This window comes from Triturus cristatus, chromosome 1_2 (genome assembly GCF_964204655.1).
Source record: "Triturus cristatus chromosome 1_2, aTriCri1.1, whole genome shotgun sequence".
Lineage (NCBI taxonomy): Eukaryota > Metazoa > Chordata > Amphibia > Caudata > Salamandridae > Triturus > Triturus cristatus.
The window spans coordinates 221,461,807-221,480,143 of record NC_140580.1 but is presented as its reverse complement, the minus strand read 5'-3'; the positions used below and the strand labels follow the sequence as shown (position 1 = coordinate 221,480,143).

The 18,337-nt window shown below is 44.7% G+C and overlaps 1 protein-coding gene across 7 annotated transcripts in view; it reads left to right on the top strand.

The window, feature by feature from the left end:
- Window positions 1-1,318: 1,318 nt before the first annotated feature.
- Window positions 1,319-18,337, top strand: part of USP54 (ubiquitin specific peptidase 54) — a 1,650,598-nt gene continuing 1,633,579 nt past the window's right edge. For 5 of the 7 annotated variants that reach the window (XM_085603496.1, XM_085603494.1, XM_085603495.1 and 2 more), the window contains exon 1: window positions 1,319-1,571. The gene's annotated coding sequence lies outside the window, so the exon portion shown is untranslated. Of the gene's footprint in view, window positions 1,667-2,819; window positions 2,942-18,337 lie in introns of those variants that run through there. The other 2 variants (XM_085603491.1, XM_085603492.1) reach the window with 2 other exon arrangements.

Below are 18,337 nucleotides of genomic sequence, written 5' to 3'. Positions count from 1 at the left end.
TCCGGACACTTGAGAGACCTGCACTGGCTCCCGGTCAACAAGAGAATCACCTTCCGTCTCCTCACCCACGCCCACAAAGCCCTACACAACCAAGGCCCAAGATACCTCAACAGCCGCCTCAACTTCTACACTCCCATCCGCCAGCTCCGGTCGACCAGCCACGCCCTCGCCACCGTCCCCCGCATCCGAAGAGCCACAACAGGAGGAAGGTCCTTCTCCTACCTGGCCGCCAAGACTTGGAATTCCCTCCCGACCCACCTCCGCCTGACCCAGGACCACCTCGCCTTCAGGAAGCAGCTCAAGACCTGGCTGTTCGAACAGTAGCGGACCTCCCCATCCCCAGCGCCTTGAGACCCTCCGGGTGAGTAGTGCGCTATATAAATGTTTTGATTGAGAGGTGCTGCGGTCTCAAATAGCTAATTTGTGACATGGTACGGACTTATGTTGTTTATTTAGGAACAAGGAGAGCAGAGTTCTAATCTTAGCTTTCGAATTTGGATGGTGCATATGCACGGGCCCTTTGTGGAGTAAAGGCAGAGTGAGTGAGTTGAATGCTTGCTCTAAAACATCGCTTGTTTGAGCACGGTGTTCGCACAGAATGTATTATGCCGCCATGTGATGATTGTATACAAGGTGAACGAGAGTGAACCTACCATGCATTGCTGTAGAAACTAGTTTTCAGAACATTAGAACCTTAAATAATCGTTTATAGATCTCAATAATTACACATTGGTATTACAAATATATAACATATAAAACGGATCCATGAGGAGTCGGGTAGGAGAGTGACATTTTCACTACAAGCCCGTGTACTGGGAGGCGTGTCGTATTAAGGTGCATTATGCTTTACATAGCACTGGAGATAACAAAATCGCATGGAGCGATTTAAAATGACTCACTACAACCGCCCCCCCCCCTCTACTCTCCTGCTGTGAGGAGTGCTCAATGGCTTGCTGATACGGTGGTCTTCATAACGGCTGGCTGTATAAGCCAGTATTTTGATGAAATGGCTTGCCACCCTTTTCCCTCCCACCTTCCTGGAGAGAAGGCATGCGAATCTCCCTTAAACAAAAAGGACAGTCCAACTATGAACGACGGATTGAAAACGTGAGGGTTAGTGCTGTGACAAAACGAAAACATTTTTTTTTCTGAGCGGGAGCTGCGGAAGGGAGAGCAGACTGCTACTTTCCCTGTGTGATGTGCTTTAGTGCAGTCCCTCCCGCCTGCAGCAGCGGATCCTGCTCTGACCTGCATTTCAGCATAGATAGAGATGGGAGCGTCAGCTGCTGCAGCTTTGAATGTTCGAGACATGCGGGGATAGACGCGAGGCGCAGGGCTTGGATAGCCATCTTGAAAGAGGCTCGCGCTGCCCTTCTTCGCCTTTAAGTCAAACAGTGACCTGCCTGCTGCGGGAGGAGGGGCGGCTTCCTCAGAGTCAGGTGCATGTCTGAGGGGATGATGTCATCTCCTTAACTAGAGGAGAGAGGCGGGCATGCAGAGGAGGGAGAGATGCTCCTAATTGCTGGGCTCCAGCTGGAATGAGACGGACCCGCTTCATCACCCTGCAGTCTGTGAGTATCAAGGATCGAACCTCAGCCTTCACCACCCCTTAGCCCCGCTGCAAACGTCGACTCGGTGTGAAGGTGACACTGTCGGTGTGTGCAAGGTGGGGGATGGGATTGGGGAGGGAGGGGGGAGTTGTCCTTTTCAGTATCCCCGACTGCGGCTATATTGCCATTACTGGCCCCGCTTGCAGAATAGGAAGTTACTCCCATTATTGCATTCCGGTTACAGCTCGGTTATATGTTGCAGGACTTTTCCTGCGAATGTAGCAGACACTGCCATTTTCAGATTGCTGACGTTGGTGCCTGAATTCCTATGAAAATAAATGTTTAAATTGGTTGCATACGCTCAGTGGGTGCGTCATATTTGTGGGTAAGGGTTGGCAAGGAGATTTGCATTCGATTTCATTCCCTGATATGCAGAGTATGATGCAAGCTGCTGCCATTGAAGAAGACGCCTTCATGGCGGGAAAGCGTGGGATAAGGCTTCAAGGCCTGGAATTAAAAGTGGAGGAGGTAAAGTGAGCATTTGTTGCTGATAAAGGAAGTGCTTGTTCACAGCATCTGTGCCGTGAGCCATTTAATGTTACATAACGCGAGGGGGTATTTGGCATTAACGTTTTTTTGTGGCTGGCCAGCCCGAATATCATTGTAAATAAGTAGCTGCAAGATATCCCATTAGCTGTTGTATTGGTATCTAATGTGATGACAGTGACTCTGCGTGATTCGGTCCTTTGAGGATAATGCCCAGTGACAGACCGTATAAGGCCATGCGAGGGGCATGTGGAGGAGTGAAAATGACATTTTTAAATGGAGATCAGCTCTAATACCACCCCTGTGGAAAGTCAGATTCGCTAATCTCACTCAACAGCATGTGCATAAACCTCATGATTCCAGCATCTGCCACACAAAACACGTTTCCAGCAGTCACAACCGGCTGTGGCTCCTCCGTAATGGCGGAGTACCGTCGCCTCGTGCTCAAAGCCAACAGTAAAAAACATAAAATGATGATAAATATTTTTGCTATCATTTTATTTTTTAAGTGACTGGCTGAGCCATGCGTGTGTAGAGAGGGGCCGGGCCATGGCAGGGAGGAAGAGTGGTGAACACTGTAAATACTCATGTCAGATTGAGCGGCCATCCTAGGCCGGCCAAACAGACGTGCACATTTAGGTTTCTTAAGCCCAGGTGTATTCTACAGCTGGGTGGAGAAACGGCGCAGACTCCCTGTTCCGAGGTAGCGTCAAACCACCCTGCTCAGGCCAATCCCTGTGCTGCTGTCATATCTTGAGAGTAGCAGCTGGATTGGATATTGGACGGGGCGTCTGTCCCAAGGACTGCCGGGAGCAGAGGAGCACAGAGGCAGCCGGCAGCATAAGGTAAGGAATGTGTTTTTTTTATTTTTTATTTCACATTTATTATTAACCGCCGCCCCGCTACAGAATTTCAGCGACTGGCTACAAATATAACACCCATGCATATACCTTTTAAATTCAGTATTGTTAGGGATGTGGCCTAGCATCAAGCATTCCTGAACATCATAACACATGCAGCACCAAACATAGCTGGAAGCCTTACAACACTTACTGTGTTCAGTGTGTGCATTTTCACAAAAACGTGAGGCGGAAGCAGGGGTTCAACAGACAGCTGACATTCTGCAATCTAGCCAGAACACATTTTGAGATAACTTTGATACCCAAGGAGTGCCTGGGCAGTCTCCTAAGCTGATAAGCCACATGCATTTAGGTATTCTGGAATGATCCAAGAATAGTAATAAGGTCCTGTCCTTTCACATATGGAAAGAGAAAAGGCTGATCAGCCCTAAATGGTGACTTCATGTTGTGTTACCCTCCTACTAGCACCCTGATACTCTTTCCAGGATAGGCTTTTATTCTGATATGAACTCTGTACTATTGGTCAGAGCTGCCCTTTTTCATTGGTAATTAACAAGGCCTACTGACCATAATCTATATATAAATGTGTACATAACTTTGTACCAGGAGCTCCTTACATTTATAAGGGAGTTTTTTTAAAGGAAGAGATTAGTGCTACCAATCTCTCCTCCTTTAGCCTTTTGGTTTACCTCTCATCCTGGTTCCAGTACTTGAAAAGCATCTGGTGTAGAACAAGGCCTTCCAACAGCATATAGATCACAGAAGTCTAGGATTTCCTTCACATGGAGGCTTGTGAGCATGTTTCCACATCTGGAGTCGCTACCAGCTTGTATTGCTGTATACCCACAGCCTTCTCCATGTTGGCTCTATGAGAAACTAAGGAGTTTGCTTTTTCCTGTCCCTGTTGGGGAGAACCCAGTAGTGAGCCCACCTCTCCCTGGTGGGCATGTAGGGGGACAAGTCCTCAACCCTGGTAGGGACTTCAATTCACACACGTTTCTCCTGTAGCATAGTCCAAACTATTTTGGAGTGAACCCACCTTTAGGGATTTGAATGTACCTGCTTGAGAAAGGAATTTGTGAGATGAAATTGTGTACTTTTATTTTAAGACAGTGCTCTGCTGCCTGATGTTGAGGCCCAATCTGTAGCATAGTTTTCCGTAAATGAACTAAACCAGTTAGTGGCGTAACGAAACTTGAGGGGCCCCCTGCAAGGTACATTGAGGGGCTCCTGCTCACAATTTAATGAGGAGCTCTCAGGCACGGTACTGTGCAGAGGGGGCCTTCTGCAGCACAGGCTCCTCCCGCAGTGCGGGGGCCTGTGTTACGCCACTGAAACCAGTTCAGTTTTCTGTCAGGACGAGGTTGTCCCAAATAAAAGTGACCCCTTAACTCTGATATGAAGGCTTGTCCAATGACTGAGTGACCCCAAAAAATCTAGTACTACAGCAAGCAAGCAAGGAAAGCTTTATTTGACTGCTATATTAACAATCATAAAAGCACATAAAAATAGTCATCTCACATAATTACAATCATCAGAATAAAAATATAAAAAATCCAGGTAAAGGTTTACATACCATTAATAAAACACCCAACTAGAAAGCGGCATATGCCTTAACATTTATAGCACTGGGGACCCTGGTCTAAGCAATTTCAGTGGTTTGAACCGAGAAACAATACACAAAAATAAGGACACAAGCATTCATCAAACAAATACAGATGATGAAATGTATTTAATTCACAAACAGATGTAAAAACAAATCTAAATTGTAATGGGATGGTGGGAGATTTTCTAAATTCAGTTTAGGCCACCCATCACCCACACAATATTCTGTTTGCTGTGCTTGCACTGCCCCTACAAGTCAATCTGAGGATGACAACTTAATTTTCAACCTCCAATTTCAAATACCTTCACATTTACAGAAAGTTTTAAAATGTTAATTTTTACTTTTTTATTTATATACATCTAATTAATGTGTTGATAATATTTAATTTTCTAAGTCGTCGCGGATCCCCGGAGTAGGGATCATGTACCTCCAGGGGTCCCTGAACCACAGGTTAAGAACCAATTGCGTAGATCATTGTTGAAAGAGTGAGCAAATGTTAGACTGATTTCTGAAGGAAACTGAGCATTTTGACTTTAAAATGGAGTCTATTAATTATATTGATCATGCAACATTAACAGAGTATAACCTGGAAACAAAATGAAGGCTTGCAGACTTTAATCTTAATAATTTATGTGCTGGAGGCCCTGATCTAATAAGGGTTCCTGTCGCCTTGCAGTGTCGGTGTAACCGTGTGGGCTGCATTTCCAGCTGGCCTAGTATCAATGTTCTGCTACGCTGTTTACACTGGATGTCTTCTTTTTGTAATACACGTTCTTCTACCTCTGCTGTGATATACGGGTTTATGCAGAGCAGGTTTCAGAACAAGTCTTATTCCAAACGAGAAGTTATAACCATGTCAGTGCAAAAATGAAAGGATGTGCAGCAGAACTGTAAAAGAGCTGCTTCATTTTCAGAAGAATTCTCCTAAAATCCGAGCTACAGATCACTATGAACATGAAGGAAGGGTAGGTGATGAGCAAAATAAGACTCATGCAATGAAGGCAGACCCCAGTCATTTGTCACAGGAGATCTAACGTCAGATGACTACTCTAAAAATCAGTTAAACACAGTCTCTTGAAGAAATCAAGAACCTTCTTTCAACAGGAACAGATCAGCAAATGGCCAGGCTATCTCATAGAGCAACATTCAAGAGCTATATGAATAATAAGTCTTATGGCCAAGGAGGGCGATGGAGAAAATCAGTCCAACCTCTAAAACATTTGAATAGCAGTATTGGTTCCTAGAGAGTGAGTAAAAAACAAACAAACAAAGAACCCGTTCCTGACTGAAAGTAGAACCAGCATTCAAGAAGATGATGGACCTAACTTAAAATCTTTAAAAATTATCATAAAAAGGTCCTGATCCCGATGTGCTGATGAAAGAGTAGTTCTGTGGGCTGAAGGAGAAGATTTGACACCGGATATGGCAAAAGGAGGACTTTTCCTTTCAAAAATCGAGAATCGGGTAGTTTCAAGAGGTGACACTCCAGTTTAAGGAAAACGATGCAAGACGTGGCTGCAGATGGAAAAAATAGACAGATGGAAATTCTCATTTTGACTGATATGTACATTCAGGAATTCTTTGGTAGCCACCTCAACTAAGAAAAAAGGAGTGAGAATTCTGAAAATAATATTGTATGAGCAGGTGGCTTCTGTTCATGAAAAAGATTTAACACAGCTACCTTTACTCCAACATCCAACACAAAGTAAATTAATGAAACGCATCATAGTAAAGTACAAGAATGGCATTTCATTTATATATTTGCTATGTTTACGGACAATGAGGGGTAGATACTTCACAATATAAAATGATATCTGCCTCTTAAGGGTGCACCACGTTTACAGATGTTCTATGCAAGAGTTACTTTTTTTCCCTTACTTAACTGTAATCCTAATGGAGGTAGATGGGGGGGGGGGGGGGGTGAATAATTGGGAGCCTTATCCTTTAGCACAGTTTTGGAGAAAAAAAGGGAAATTGGATCTACATCACATAGGTTGGGTTGCAATATTCTGATGGTGATTGTACCAAATTGTATTTATTTGTAATTGAATTCAAACAACCACACGGTCATCAAGACAACTATAACTGATTTAAAATCACTTGTCCTACTTTTTACTCCTGTATGCCAAATGGTATTATAATGACCTACCTTTTAATTTTCTTTCAATGTTTTATATTGTCAAGGTTTTAATTAATCATACAATAAATGTATTACTGCTTACTACTTTGGAAGTGTTTCTAGGGGAAGGGGTGAGAGCGAGTGGAGGGAGAAAATTGAAGCATATGATTGGGGCGTGGGACCAGTTGAAACAGATTTAATTTATAATCAGTCACTAAATAATTTGTTATCTTTGGTTCTGGCAGGGATGGGCTGACGAATAGCTGGGAGAGGTGGCTACTAAGGACAATTGCACAAAGTGTATAATATATGCTGCACCTTTTCAGCATTTGTTTAAGTCCCAATGATACTTATTAAGATCGGGTGCCTGAATTTGTAGGCTTAAGCTTCATTGCAAAAATGTTTAAAGTATTCAATGGGCTGCACAACTTAAAAGGGAATAGCCTTTAAGCAGCTGGTTCTGCTTTACAAAATTGTTGAGAATAGGATGGAATCACATTGGCATCCCTTACCATTTCTTTCCTCACACAACTCAACTCCTAAAAATAAAATCAGAACAAAAGTGAAGTTATACAAGCAGGCTTCATTTCAGAGACCGGTATGTAAAGCATTTAAAAACACAAATTCAGTAAATAATTAGGACGCAACACAAAATTAAAATTCCAACACCAACTTATAAAAATAGGAAATATTTTTATATTTCAAAATACACCAAAACAAAAAGAATCCAATGTAGGAATCCAAGTATATCAATTGTTAAAGATTAAACACTTTCTAATGCTTAGAAACCAATAGTGCCACTTCTGGACATTTGGTTGCCTCTGACCAAAGTCAAAGCAAAGTTAAAGTTTGAGGCTGACCGCAATGGAGCCCTGGTCAGATCCACTAAGTGGGAGGCCCCTGTCAAGATTTTACCTTCACGCTTCAAAATGTTTCAGAAAGATTTCTCACCAGACATTGTGCAGCCTCCTCCAGCAGGCCAGATTTAGTGTGGGTTCGCTGGATTGCATTTCTGTGAGAGTCTGGTCATCCTCTGGAGCTTTTTCACAAAAGTTCACCAAACTTTACCAAACTTCTGGAACTTCTTCCTGTAGTTCTTCTTGAGGGTCTGAAGTGTCCAAAACACAATACAAGAGTCTGGAATCTCCAAGATGGTCCTTGAAAGGTTGGGACCACAATTCCCACAATGCGCCTGGACAACACCCTTAAAAGTTCACTGGATACACTCCAGATAGGGGACTCTTGGTGGAGTTGATGCAGGTGAGCTCTGCTAACCTGTTGCATGCAGGAAGTCCAATCTTTATTCCTATTGAAAAGGGTACATCCAAAGGGCTGTAGTTCCAGATGATGCAGCAGGCACAGTCTTTTTAGAGAGAAGGGCATGATGATGCAAATCAAGTTTCCAGCTTGACAATCTTTCTTCTTCTCTCAGTTTCAAGTAGCAGATCTGAGAGGCTCTGCCCCTCTCAGATACTTGTTTAGTGTTCTCTTGGGTCAAGCAGGAGGGCACTCCTGTCCAATGAGGTGCAGGGCAACACCCCACAGCATGACCATTATCTTCAAAGTGTGGCACAATGGTCTCCTAGAAAGCACTATTTCTCCAAAATTCTATATGGCTGAAGTCCCAGCAGAGAGGAAAGAGATAACTAAACCAACCTCCAGGATGGCAAATCTTCCTATTCTCCATCCCCCCTTGCCTCAGCACATTCTTTCCTTAAGCCTGCTGTTAGAAATGGGGGTCTCTAGTTAGCAGAGGTAGGTACGTTTGACCAAATAGGGACCATTGCTTCTAGTCAGGGTAATGGGGATACACACTTTATATAACCCCTGCTCACCCCCTTGGTAGCTTTGCACGAGCAGACAGGCTTATCCCAAAGGCAATGTGTAAAGTATTTGTACCAACACTCACAGTAACACAGTGAAAACGCCACAAATGGACACCACACGAGTTTAGAAAATTAAAATATCTTTATCTAAACTAAACAAGACCAAAACGACAAAAATCCAACATGCAAAAACTCAGCAGAATGCCTTTAGAAAGGTTGTTGCAAAAATACACTTGTAGATGATCAAATGCGACATTTAGTCTCAAAGTACCTGGGATGCGTAACGCAAATCAACCAAAAGGGGCGCAGAGATGGCAATGCATCGGTTCTTCCTGCGCTCCGGTTTCGATGCGACAAGATGGCGCCTTGATTTGTTGAGACGATCTGTCAAAATGGCGTCTTTATTGCGATGCGACAACGTAGAGGCGATGCGTGCATGCCCGACGGCCATGCGGCAAACTCTGTGGTTTTGTGAGCTGCGACAGGCCCTGCGACACGCTTCTCCGGTGATGTGACGTCACCCTCAGTGATGGCGACACGCTTCTCTGGTGTTGCGGCAGCGATCCACGGCGGTGCTCTTCCTCAGCGATGTGACGGCACTGTGACATGCTTCTCCAGTGATGCAACTGCACCCTCTGTGCGGCGGCACGCTTCTCCAGTGATGCGATGGCGAACAGCGACAGCAGCGACACGCTTCCTCGATGATGCGAATGTGGCTGCTGCGGCGGCGTCACGCTTCTCTCTCGTTGCGTCGCGCTTCCAGCTCCCTACAGCAAAAAGACCTCACACACAGTTACAGGCCCCCCTGGCAGACTGGAACTCCCAGCAAGGAAGTTCAGGGAGTTGGGGTTGAAGTCCTTTTGTGCCTGGGACTTCAGAAACAAGGAGGCCAGCTCTTCTCAGGGCCTTGGAGACTTTTCTTCAGAGGGACACAGCACACAGCAAAGTCCTTTAGATCTCTCCTTAGTAGAAACAGCAAACTGCAGGCCAACCCCAGACACAGCAAGGGCAGTACTTCTCCTCAGTCTCTTCAGCTGATCTTCTTTGGCAGGGATTCCTCTTGATCACGAAGTAGTAGTCTAACTTTCAGGGGTTTCAGCTCTCATATTTATACCCCAAAAGTCTTTGTTCTCTATGTGTGAGGGGTTCTGGACCCAGTTCTGGGTGCACTCGGCCAGTGCACAACGTCTTCCTTTGTCAGTGTGGGCCAGGGTCATCAGACGCACAACAGAAAGTGGAGCCAGCATTGTGGAAGGCAGTCACAGCCCTATTCAGGCCCATGTGCTACTCCTCCCACCACTCCAAATGCAGATAGGTCTATTCGACCTAGTGCTGACACCCAGACTCCTGGAGCCACCCCAGCCCCTGTCACTCTCAAACCAGACATTCAATCCACAAACAGGCAGAGGCACACAGAAAGGTTGAACAAGAAAATAGCCACTTTCTAAAAGTGCTATTTTCAAACACCGAATTTAAAAACCATCCTTCCTAAAAGATGTGTTATAAATCTCTGAGTTCAGGGATACCAGATTCCAAATTTCTATCTTGCTTCTATGGGAAGATATGCAGGTAAACATGTTACACAGCATTCCCCATTCTGTCCTATGGACAAGCTAGCCTTTCAATAGTGAAAAACGAAATTGGCAGTATTTCACTATCAGGACATGTTACACACACTTGTACTCTACCTTCTACATACACTGCACCCTGCCCAGAGGGGTACCTTGAGCCTACCATAGGGGTGTCCTCGGTGTAAGAAAAGGGAAGGGTAAGGCCTGGCAAGTGGGTACACTGGCCAGGTCAACATGACAGTTAGCAAACTGTGCACAGGCACTGCGGTGGCAGGCCTGAGACATCTCTTTGGGGCTACTCATGTGGGTGGCACAATCAGTGCTGCAGGCCCACTAGTAGTATTTGAATTACCAGCCCTGGCACACTTAGTGCACTTTACTAGGGACCTACTGGTAAAACAAACATACCAATAATGGATAACCAATAACAATTTACACAGAGCGCATATGCACTTTAGCACTGATCAGCAGTGGTAAAGTGCCCAGAGTCCTATAGCCAACAAACACAGGTCAGGTAAAACAAAGGAGGAAGAAGCAAAACGTTTGGGGATAATCCTGCAAAAAGGGCCATTTCCATCACCTGCCATCTGGCTGGGTTCAAAGAGTGGGGGTGTAAATGAAACTGGTTTCTCCTGCCTGTCTCCTCCTTCTATTGAATATTATTGTTTATGATTCCTCCACCTGGCTCTGGCATTCCTCTGGAGCAGAAACCTCTCCTCCCAGAATGGCTCTTTAACCCCAGGGGCTACTTATCACCTCATCAAAGCAGCCTGACTAATCCACCTAACTCTGACCAATCCGGACAGATCACTGGAAGGCTGAATTTTGGCTTGCAGACAAGAAAGTCTTATAACTTCTTGTCTGTATATTTTAGGATAAATTCAAAAATAGTATATTGTTGGATTTATCAATACCATTCTAGTGAGTCCTTGAATGATATTTTTGGGATTCTCCTGACCGGCATTATTAAAGAATAACGTCTTGCCATATTAACCTATGTGGCTGGGGATATGCAATGGGGAAAATGACTTGGGCAATTTTCCAACACCAGGGCCTATAAAGCATATTTTATAAAGACCCTGCGTATATCTAGAGGACCCCACACCCCTGACATACCTATGGGAGACTGTAGGGACTCTTAATATGTAAAAATATTGCAGATCCTCACTCCAGTGTTCCCAGCACAAAAGTCGATTTTAGAAGCACCTTACTATAATGTGGGAAGTGAAATGTACAATTTCACTAAATCCAGGGCATATAAAACCTATTTTATATGGGCCCTCCTTATAAAAACCTGCCCCCCCCCCCCACTGAGACAGCTAGGGGAGACCCTGGGGGTACTGAATATGCCAGAATATTGTAGTTTATTAATTTTTAACTCCCCCCCCCCCCCCCCCCCAAACTCCACCGTCGAATTTGGGCACAATCCCACTGCCAATCATAGGGGTACCCTATCCCATAGTGTACCCTAGTGTATGTAGGTGTTTTCACTGTATTCTAAGTATGTCTTCAGCATAGCACTAGCCCGGGGCCTGGTTAAGCAGAACCCCGGTACAGTCAGTCAGTTACTACAAGTAACATTCAGCGAAAATGCTGGTTGCCCAGGGCACAAGGATGACTTTGCAACAGATTCTATTTAGAAAGCCTCAGACTGTAAGATGATTTGTGCAGGATGGTCTTGAGGAAATCAGAAATAAGCCATGCTCTTTATAGGCCCCCCGTGACATGCAACTTGTTCTCAAAATTCTTCTTTTATGAGGAAAGAAGAATTGGTCCTGGTAGATGATTTAATGTTGACAGATCACCTGAAGTATAGATCAAATCCTAAATTGTCTGGAAGTACTAGGACCCCACAAATGTCATTCAAGGTATCGAAGCATTAGTGCTTGCAAATACCTGTAGGCTATGTCCGGTCAGGTCATTCCTGTGTACACAAGTGCTTCTCTATGTCGTCATCATCATCATCTTCATCATATAATTCTTTATTTCGGTCATCTGACCATAAAAGTACAATATACCTTAAATACATTATTCACATTATTGCATAAAATATTTAAGATAATTAATTAATTCACCTAGCCCTTGTACAAAGTTGGGCTAAAATAGTATCCAATTAAAATCTGTATAAAAAAAGCCTTCTGAAAGTGCAGTAGAAGGATAGACAGAAAAAAACACTAATGTCCAACAACCTAGGCAGTAGGGTCCGCAATGCGTTCTAATCTTCCCATATGCATATATTAAGTCCCTAATTTGGAAGCAGGATAGGCTTAATAAGAATCTCTGACCTTATCGCTGCTGCACCTCTAATACGTTGGCTGAGAATTTGGCCGAGCACAACCACTACTTTGACCCAGCTAGGTATAATGGACTGTATTGCCCATGAGGGGGCCCTAAGTATTCCGTGGCTAAAATATATCATGTAGCAAATGAACTGGCTGGGCTGCCTTGACTTGTATACCAAACCTAGGAACTTAGGTCCAGCAGCGATCAGGGATCTAAATCAGATGGTTCTGGCTAAGCAGCTGGCCATTAGGGAGGGCATTGAATTAACCAAGCCTTCAGGGAGGCGGTAAGTCACCTTGAGTTTGTGCCCACAGACACAGGCCTATTTGTCACTGGTCTCCAATGCGCATCATTGCTTTATTTTAACCAGATTTCGGCTGAACCAGGTATCCTGGTTATTAGTCTTCCCCAAGGGTTACTAACTGCCTGTTGCTCTAAAGCCTTGTCCTTGTGGCAATTTGTCGGAGCAGGATACCTTCCATTTAATCTTTTTTTGCAAATTGAATGCCCCCCCTGCGCAAAAAATTCATACTGCTGTTACTCAGAAATGCCAATTTTGTTCAAGTAAGTACTGCATTAATATTTTTACAAATGCTTTCCTCCTCTACGATGTGCTTTTGGGTTTCGAGTTTCCCGCTCGGGCCTTAAGATTAAAGAAGAAGATGTCCCCGCAGTAGTTATGTGACATTTATTTAAACATGGTCACGGCATTATATGTATTACTGAGCACTTTTTAATGTGTAATTAAGTGTAATTAAGCATTCATTATTGCTATATTCTACCTGCTGTATTTTATGTCCATTCTGATACCTGCCATTTGATTCCCTCTAATGAGTTTTAATTGTACTTGTTAAGTGATTAATTCTAGTATATTCAATATTTATATGAAGGCGCCTTATAAATGGACATGGGCAATTTCCTTCTTCTAAGGTATTGGCTATTTTTAGAATGGTTTTAACTGTCTGCTTTTATGGCTTTTATCGGTCGAATAAATTATTTTTGACTTTGCTTAATAAGAATCATACTTTTAAAACAGATTACTGAGGTACAATATGAAGTCTTTGTGTGTTCCTCCTTATACCCCACATGTGGCCCAAACATTTTGCAAGTGAGGAGGCAAACAATGGTCTTGAGTCCGATTTAATAATATGCAGGGCCGCACCATGCTTACTAGTTCCTAGCTGCTTACATATGGGCGTAAGCCACCTGCCTCTTGGGTGGGCGTATGCTTTACAGGCAAAGAGGACATGTGCAATTAATTCATTGGGAGCAAGGCAACTAGGGCAACACATAGAGTGAGTTTGGTTGCTAGACCAAGAGCCTCTGAATGAGTTCAAGAGGAGTGTGCCAAATCGGAACTGGATATATAGTTTTCTGTCAGTTGGTGACTGGATTAGATCAAAGTAGCCTTCCAGGGATCTTATCATTTTAAAATCGACAAATTCTTCTGTTAGCCTACCCATCCTAATGTTCCTGCTTTAAATCTGAGCTACCCATTCCCAGTACAGGGCTTTTACTTTTTTTTTACTGGGCGGGACTTGGGGGTTAACAATGTCCCGCTGGCCCTTGACCCCAATATTTTCAAGTAAACGTTTGATGTTTTTTATCCAGCCTATCTTGTTAAATACATCCAGGGAGCTAACTTCCTCGAGTGCAATGGCATAGGAGCACAATTCAGGAGTCAATCTTATTCTCTGCCAAAAGAGCAATGGGTGTACTTTTGCTAAATCAGCGATTGATTTACAGCCCATCTCCAGCTTAAGGGGATGAAGCGGTGTGCCTGGAGGGATTGACACTAAGCTCCTTAAGAACTTGTTCTACGACCTGGGTACATCATCCAGTCTTACGAAGCCCCACAATTCGGCACCATATAGGGCTCTGCTCACAACCTTGGAATTATAGATCTCAAGGGCGGGTGCCCGGTTTAGTCTATGAGCAACTGTGTTCTTTCTTTAAGGCCCGACTATTAGTTTGTACTTCAGACTTGCCTCAGTTAGATGCGGCTTCCAGGACATGTCTTCGGATAATTTGATACCCACCCTCTCCCGATGGACATTACCTAGTGTTGGTCGCCCTTTGTATGATTTGTGAGGATTTAGCATCATATGCTTCATTTTTGTCATGTTAAACTCTAGGCCTCTCATGTCGCAGAAAGCTTTGAACTGATTCAAGAGTGTCTGGAGACCCCCAGGTATTGTCCACAAATAGAAGCATAAAAATGCTTCCCAGCCATAACATTGGTGCATCTGCTGGAATCGTTGATAGATATTTTTCTACTTTCTTAATGTAGAGTGAAAATAAAGTTGGAACCAAAATGCACCCTTGGCAAACTCCCCTAATGATCTTAATGGCGTTGGTTAGTTGGCCTTCATCACCCCATTGCACTTTGTCCTAATTGTGCTCGTGAAGACGAATGATTAGTGAAAGAATTTCCATTGGCATCCCCATGTCTTTTAGTACTTGCTAAAGGATATTTCGAGGGACAAGATCGAATGCTGACTTCAGATCAATAAATGCAACATAGAGACTCCCCTTACCGATGTTCACTTCCTTCCAGTATAGAAGGAGGAACCAGAAGACCTGGTCTATTGTCCCTGTCTTCTGCCGAACCTCCACTTGGTAGGGGGACAATGTTATCAGATATCCATTCCTGGATACTTGCCAGAAAAGTGTGACAAAATACCTCTGTATATAATCAATCAGGTTTAAGGGCCTTTAATTGCTCTGACGGTTCCTCTCACCTTTGTTAAAAATGGGAAGTACTTCCACTCCCTTCCATGAATCGGGAATTGGAGCTCCCCCTGCAAATGGCATTAGGAGTGCCAATATATAGTTGGACCAGTTGTCTTTGTCGTGGCGGAATAGATCACCTGGAATTCCATTGGGGTCTGGAGGTTTTTCTGGAATAATTGACTCTTATTTTGGTCAAGATTTTGCTCTTGGTAAAGAGGTCCACAGTTTTGACTAGGGATAGATCAGGGGGGATGCCTGGTTAGCAGAATGGTTAGGGCTGGGTTATAGGGCATTAAAATGTTCCTGCCAGGCACTGACTAGGTTGTTATTAGCTAGTGGTGATTGCCTCTCCAGGCCCCCCCTTGCAACTAGGGTACAAATTATTTTGAGTCTTTAAGGGAGCATGCTTCCCTGATTTGTCTCCATTTGACCTCGTCCCACTCCCTCTTAGTTCTATTTAAAGCTGTTTTGTAGGACCTTCTTAATACTCGCACAGCATCTGTGTTCTGTGCTTAAACTGCCGTAGCGAGCTGGCACCTTAAGAGTCTGCACTCTTATGAGTACAAGGATTGATGCTTTGCTTTCCCCAGTCTGTGCTTTGTGCGGTGCGAGTGAAAAACAAAGTGTAGGGCCAACTGTTCAAAATACTGGGTGTGCGAATCACTAATCAACCCCCTACCTCCCAAGTCTCTACCAAGTGAGCTATTAGGTCCCGCTTGATGATCTCAAGTTTACTTTCAGCCCTACAAATTGTGTGCCACTTAAGGTGACATTTGTCATTCGTGGGATGTAGCTTTTTGGTTAGAAGCCTGTCCTTGGGAGCGCTAGGTGGGTGGCCCCAGAGGGGGTACCAGGCTCAGGCTTAGAGGGTTGTTGTCACTATCGGTGCTTTTACCCACAGACATGTCTATTAAAAATGACCACAACCATAGGTCCAATTGATAAGTCAATACGGCTCAAACTAGTGGGGCCAGTAAAAGTGTTTTCTCCTCCTTTTTCCGATTTCAACCTCCCATTGGTGGCTCTCAATCTCTGCTCTAATACCAGGGCATTTAATTCTATAGCTGATTGAGACCACTTCTTAATAGGGGGTAAATCAAGAGGAGGAACGGCCCAGAGTTAATTTTCCTCTTTGACTTAACAGATGTCCTCCCTGTCTAGGGGCTCGAAAGTCACATTAAAATTGCCCCCTATGATCAGTGGATGTAAAGTCCCACTATTGTCAAGGAGCTCTTCAAGAGAGTGTAAGGTTGGTGATCTCCCCCCTCCCCCTCTAGTGCCTCTTGCATAGACGTCTAGACTGAAGCCTGCGTCGCCCTTCAGTTGAATTGCTCAAATGTTTGGGCTGTTTGTGGATAGCTCTGAGATTCCACCACGGAGCGCGATACTAACCCATACCAGTAGTACGTTTGATGGACACTCCTGTTTGGAGGCAATTGCCAGGCAATGGAATGTTACATAACCTGGCATGTATGTTGGTTTTAGACTCCAGGTTTCTTGGAAGTTGTAAATGTTGAATGATTTAATGAAATCTTCCCAGTGGGGAGGCACATTTTCCTTCAGACACTTGCCACTTTTCAGGAAACCAACTTAAGCATGGGGAGGTTTACTAATGGTGGAAAGGTAGAGGGAGGAGAGGCTGCCTGCATGTCTCCCTGGAAAGGTGTTGGGTTGCGGAGAGTAGTGGCTAGCGTTCTAGTGTGGACCTCCAAACCTGATTGCAGACCTTTGGTTGAGTCATCTTGCTTTTTGCCATCTCTAGTGGTTTCCAGTGCAAGTAGTCCACTTAGTGGAGAAGTGTGGCTCAATGGTTAGAGCGGCAGACCCTGATGCAGAGGTCTGGCCTGGACCAGGGTTCAATTCCCGCCTCGGCGGGTCTTTGGCTCAATTTCCCCGGACCCGATAATTCTCGCCTCGGTGCCTATTCTAATCATGGGTCCCACTCTGCAACTCTGGGCAATAGCTTGCTTAATCTCCACATTGGCCCCAACAGTGCTAGGATGCCTGGCTTCACCTTGGGGGTGCCCAGGAGTGGGCACTTCACAGGGGAAGGGTTCCACAGCGGTATGTGCACAGCGCCTGAGAGACCCTTTCGGGGGTGTGCGGAGCGCTATATAAAATGCACTACATTTACATTCACTTAATAATGAAGATCCTAGATTTAAAGAGGGCTTAAGAGCACAGACCTCTACGTCTACAGGCACAGTTCTGGACTGTAGTCTATTGATTTTCACTAGGGCGGTCAGATGGTCTGGCCGGGTGGAAAGAGGATCGGGAGTGGTCAGGTATGGGTTATAATTCATCTGGTATTTGAATGGGATGCTTAATGCTGCCGGGGGACAGGATCTAGCGTCTAAAGCGATTAAATTGCGCGCTATCCTCCCATCCCCCAGGGTTTATTCAATTGAGTCGCTGGAGCTATTTAGTAAGATAAGTCTTCTAGCTCTCAATATGTCATCCCTAATCAAAGACCTACATCCTCTTACATGTCGAATCCAATGAATTGTTTTATTTTTAAGGGATTCCTCAGCCACGCGTCTCACCAGGTTGCTATATTTAGGGTCACTAATCATGAATATGGTGTGCGGGGATGGGGTGAGTAATTTTGGCCTAGGCATTAGACACTGACTTCCGGGGTTTCTTACTGGTGACTTCCTACCCAAGGCTTCTCCAGGGAGAACAGGGAGATCAGGGGAACTCCTGACATACAGTTTTGAGGCTGGATTGGCCGTTGGCCCCAATGTAACTCTGCTACAGTTGGACTGCAAGTATCCGCTCTACTACCCGCTCCACGTGAAGTGGCATCAGAGCCTTTTTGGAGGTAGGGCTTTTGATATCCTGGAGAGATCCTAGGCCCAATGGCCAGTGGTGCTACTAAATCCCCCCCCCCCCCCCATCTCTCTCTAGCAGCTGGGTCACCTGCCCAGTGAGCACTCCTATTGTAGACTTAAGAACTTCAATTTCCAAGCGTAATTCAGAAATAATTTTGAGGGCCTCTGTGTTTAGGGAGGTTGGCTCAAAACGATGGAGTGGCTCCCCACCTACCCTCTTGCTCCTCTGCATTGGTAGTGCCTTCCATCAGAGTTAATAAGGGTGAGAATCTGTTGCTGCATGTAAGCTCTGGGGGGCGTTGGTCTAGGGGCGAGTTACTAGATGCAATTAGCAATTCTTTAATAGCTGGGGCTGGCTGCTCAGGAGTCTGGCTGCATGTATTCGCTGTCCTGAACATAACTGGAATACATC